The sequence below is a fragment of the Schistocerca piceifrons genome, chromosome 2 (assembly GCF_021461385.2).
Source record: "Schistocerca piceifrons isolate TAMUIC-IGC-003096 chromosome 2, iqSchPice1.1, whole genome shotgun sequence".
Lineage (NCBI taxonomy): Eukaryota > Metazoa > Arthropoda > Insecta > Orthoptera > Acrididae > Schistocerca > Schistocerca piceifrons.
Genome location: NC_060139.1, coordinates 307,422,399 through 307,427,655, shown reverse-complemented (window position 1 = coordinate 307,427,655; position 5,257 = coordinate 307,422,399). Strand labels below are relative to the sequence as shown.

The 5,257-nt window shown below is 46.2% G+C and overlaps 2 non-coding genes across 2 annotated transcripts; one reads left to right on the top strand and one right to left on the bottom strand.

Annotated features, from left to right (window-relative positions):
• Window positions 1-279: 279 nt before the first annotated feature.
• Trnat-ugu lies at window positions 280-354 on the bottom strand. Its single transcript has one exon. It is a non-coding gene; the product is annotated as a tRNA-Thr (tRNA).
• Window positions 355-1,343: 989 nt separating this feature from the next.
• On the top strand, window positions 1,344-1,417 carry Trnat-ugu. Its single transcript has one exon. It is a non-coding gene; the product is annotated as a tRNA-Thr (tRNA).
• The last annotated feature ends 3,840 nt before the right edge of the window (window positions 1,418-5,257 follow it).

Below are 5,257 nucleotides of genomic sequence, written 5' to 3'. Positions count from 1 at the left end.
GTAGTGCGCCTCATAGATGTTTGCTCATCATACTCATTACTCATGGCAGAGTAATCTACCAAGTCCCATAAGAGTTTAGGCATAGCGTGTGCGTTTGCACAAGAAGGTCAATAGCCAGGAAGCCATATTTTAACTATATATGAAGGTAGTATCTGTTCCTGAAAGAATAGTTACCGTTGATGAACACGCAGCTTTCGTTAGAATAAAATGATAATTAAATGGACACCCTAGCTGCAAACAGGCGTTGATATACTTCATTGGGGACATGTTGAAAGCGTGTGCCCCAACTGGGACTCAAACCCGGGATCTCCTGCTTACAAGGCAGACGCTCTATCCATCTGAGCCACCGAGGGCACAGAGGATAGTGGGCCTGCAGGGACTTATCCCTTGCATGCTCCCCATGAGACCACATTCACAACATGACCACACAACTACATCGTACTGATGGGCAAATATCTATTAGGTGCACTACGAATGTAGTTGTGTGGACATGTTGGGAATGTGGGTCTCACAGGGAGCGTGCAAGGGATAAGTCCCTGCAGGTGCACTATCCTCTGTGCCCTCGGTGGCCTAATACTCATGGGCAAACATCTATTAGGTGCAAGACAAATGTAATTGTGTGGACATGTTGGGAATGAGGGTCTCACGGCGAGCGTGCAAGGGATAAGTCCCTGCCGGCCAGAGTGGCCGAGCGGTTCTAGGCGCTACAGTCTGGAACCATGTGACCGCTACGGTCACAGGTTCAAATCCTGCCTCGGGCATGGATGTGTATGATGTCCTTAGGTTAGTTAGGTTTAAGTAGTTCTAAGTTCTAGAGGACTGATGACCTCAGCAGTTACGTCCTATAGTGCTCAGAGCCATTTGAACCATTTTTTTGATAAGTCCCTGCAGGCGCACTATCCTCTGTGCCCTCGGTGGCTTAGATGGATAGAGCATCTGCCATGTAAGTCGGAGATCCCGGGTTCGAGTCCCAATCAGGGCACACATTTTCAACATGTCCCCAATGAAGTATATCAACACCTGTTTGCAGCTAGGGTGTCCATTTAATTATCATTTAATTCTAACGAAAGCTGCATGGTCATCAACGATAACTGTTCTTTCGGGAACATATAGTACCTTCATATATAGTCCAAATATGGCTTCCCGGTTATTGACCTTCTTGTGCGAATGCATACGCTACGCTCAAACTCTTACGGTTGATAAATAATCTGCCACGAGTAATGATTATTATGGGCAAACATCTATTAGGCGCACTACGAATGTAGTTGTGTGGACATGTTGGGAATGTGGGTCTCACGGGGAGTGTGCAAGGGATAAGTCCCTGCAGGCACACTCTCCTCTGTGCCTTGGCGGCTCAGATGGACAGAGCATCTGCCATGTAAGCAGGAGATCCCGGGTTCGAGCCCCGGTCGGGGCACACATTTTCAACATGTCCCCAATGAAGTATCTCAACGCCTGTTTGCAGCTAGGTGTCCATTTAATTATCATTTCATTCTAACAAAAACTGCATGGTCATCAACGTTAACTGTTCTTTCAGGAACAGATACTACCTTCATATATAGTTCAAAAATGTTCAAATGTGTGTGAAATCTTGTGGTACTTAACTGCTAAGGTCAGCAGTGCCTAAGCTTACACACTACTTAACCTAAATTATCCTAACGACAAACACACACACCCATGCGCAAGGGAGGACTCGAACCTCCGCCGGGACCAGCCGCACAGTCCATGACTGCAGCACCTTAGACCACTCGGCTAACATACATAATTAAAAATACAGTTGTAAATATGGAACTAACACAACAGTGCACCAAAATGTGCTCATGATATTCTATTTCAACCTTTATAGTAAGTAACATTCCTGCCCAAGAATATGGGAACTTGCAACTACATTTACATCTACATGATTACTCTGCAATTCACAATTAAGAGCCTGACAGAGTGACCATCAAACCACTTTCAAGCTATTTCTCTACTTTCTACTCTCTAACAGTGTGTGATAAAAACAAACACTTAACTCTTTCTGTGCGCGATCTGATTTCTCTTTTTTTGTTATGATGATCATTTCTCCCTATATAGGTGGACACTAACAAAATATTTTCACACTCTGAGGAGCAAATTTGTGGCTGAAATTTCATGAAAAGATCCTGTTACAAAAAAACGGTTTGGTGTTAATAATTGCCACCCAAATTTGTGTATCGTATTCATGGCACTCTCTCCACTATTTCGTGACAGTGCAAAAAGAGCTGCCCTTCCCTGGTCATTTTTGATGTCCTCCAGACATCATTACTGATGAGGATCCCACAGCCGACAGCAATACTCCAAGAGAGAACAAACATAGTGTAAGCAGTCTCTTTAGTAGACCTGTTGCATTTTCTAAGTGTTATGCCAATAAATCACAGTGTTTGGTTTGCTTCTCCCACAACATTATCTATGTTATCATTCCAATTCAAGTTATTCATAATTGTATCCCTAAGTATATAGTTGATATTACAACCTTCAGATTTGTGTGATATATCGTGTAGCCAAAATTTAGTGGATCCATTGTAATGCCTTATAGTGCTCATGTCAATGACTTCACACTTTTCATTATTTAGAGTTAATTGAGGAGATGGGACCTGGATAAACTGAAAGAACCAGAGGTTGTAAAGAGCTTCAGGGAAAGTATTAGGAAACCATTGACAAGAATGGGGGAAAGAAATACAGTAGAAGAAGAATGGGTAGCTTTGAGAGATGAAATAGAGAAGGTAGCAGAGGATCAAGTAGGTAAAAAGACGAGGGCTACTGGAAATCCTTGGGTAACAGAAGAGATATTGAATTTAAATGATGAAAGGAGAAAATACACTCCTGGAAATGGAAAAAAGAACACATTGACGCCGGTGTGTCAGACCCACCATACTTGCTCCGGACACTGCGAGAGGGCTGTACATGCAATGATCACACGCACGGCACAGCGGACACACCAGGAACCGCGGTGTTGGCCGTCGAATGGCGCTAGCTGCGCAGCATTTGTGCACCGCCGCCGTCAGTGTCAGCCAGTTTGCCGTGGCATACGGAGCTCCATCGCAGTCTTTAACACTGGTAGCATGCCGCGACAGCGTGGACGTGAACCGTATGTGCAGTTGACAGACTCTGTGCGAGGGCGTATAGTGGGCATGCGGGAGGCCAGGTGGACGTACCGCCGAATTGCTCAACACGTGGGGCGTGAGGTCTCCACAGTACATCGATGTTGTCGCCAGTGGTCGGCGGAAGGTGCACGTGCCCGTCGACCTGGGACCGGACCGCAGCGACGCACGGATGCACGCCAAGACCGTAGGATCCTACGCAGTGCCGTAGGGGACCGCACGGCCACTTCCCAGCAAATTAGGGACACTGTTGCTCCTGGGGTATCGGCGAGGACCATTCGCAACTGTCTCCATGAAGCTGGGCTACGGTCACGCACACCGTTAGGCCGTCATCCACTCACGCCCCAACATCGTGCAGCCCGCCTCCAGTGGTGTCGCGACAGGCGTGAATGGAGGGACGAATGGAGACGTGTCGTCTTCAGCGATGAGAGTCGCTTCTGCCTTGGTGCCAATGATGGTCGTATGCGTGTTTGGCGCCGTGCAGGTGAGCGCCACAATCAGGACTGCATACGACCGAGGCACACAGGGCCAACACCCGGCATCATGGTGTGGGGAGCGATCTCCTACACTGGCCGTACACCACTGGTGATCGTCGAGGGGACACTGAATAGTGCACGGTACATCCAAACCGTCATCGAACCCATCGTTCTACCATTCCTAGACCGGCAAGGGAACTTGCTGTTCCAACAGGACAATGCACGTCCGCATGTATCCCGTGCCACCCAACGTGCTCTAGAAGGTGTAAGTCAACTACCCTGGCCAGCAAGATCTCCGGATCTGTCCCCCATTGAGCATGTTTGGGACTGGATGAAGCGTCGTCTCACGCGGTCTGCACGTCCAGCACGAACGCTGGTGCAACTGAGGCGCCAGGTGGAAATGGCATGGCAAGCCGTTCCACAGGACTACATCCAGCATCTCTACGATCGTCTCCATGGGAGAATAGCAGCCTGCATTGGTGCGAAAGGTGGATATACACTGTACTAGTGCCGACATTGTGCATGCTCTGTTGCATCTGTCTATGTGCCTGTGGTTCTGTCAGTGTTATCATGTGATGTATATGACCCCAGGAATGTGTCAATAAAGTTTCCCCTTCCTGGGACAATGAATTCACGGTGTTCTTATTTCAATTTCCAGGAGTGTATAAAAATGCAGTAAATGAAGTAGGCAAAAAGGAATACAAAAGTCTCAAAAATAAGATCGACAGGAAGTGGAAAATGCTAAGCAGGGATGGCTAGTGGATGTGGAGGCACATATCACTAGGGGTAAGATAGATACTGCCTACAGGAAAATTAAAGAGACCTTTGGAGAAAAGAGAAGCACTTGTATGAATATCAAGAGCTCAGATGGAAACCCAGTTGTAAGCAAAGAAGGAAAAGCAGAAAGGTGGAAGGAGTATATAGAGGGTCTATACAAGGGCGATTTCCTTGAGGACAATATTATAGAAATGGAAGAGACTGTAGATAAAGATGAAATAGGAAATATGATACTGCGTGTAGAGTTTGACAGAACACTGAAAGACCTAAGTCGAAACAAGGCCCTGGGAATAGACAACAGTCCATTAGAAATACTGACAGCGTTGGGAGAGGCAGGCCTCACAAAACTCTACCATCTAGTGAGCAAGGTGTACGAGACAGGCAAAATACCCTCAGACTTCAAGAAGAATATAATAATTCCAATCCCAAAGAAAGCAGGTGTTGACAGATATGAAAATTACCAGACTATCAGTTTAATAAGCCACGGCTGCAAAATACTAACACACATTCTTTACAGACGAATGGAAAAACTGGTAGAAGCCAACCTCGGGGAGATCAGTTTGGATTCCTTAGAAATGTTGGAACACATGAGGCAATACTGACCCTACGACTTATATTAGAAAATAGATTAAGGAAAGGCAAACCTACATTTCTAGCATTTGTAGACTTAGAGCAAGCTTTTGACAATGTTGACTGGAATACTCTCTATCAAATTCAGAAGGTGGCAGGGGTAAAATACTGGGTACGAAAGGCTATTTACAATTTGTAGAGAAACCAGATGGCAATTATAAGAGTCGAGGGGCATGAAAGGGAAGCAGTGGTTGGGAAGGGGTTGTAGCCTATCCCTGATGTTATTCATTCTGTATATTGAGGAAGCAGTGA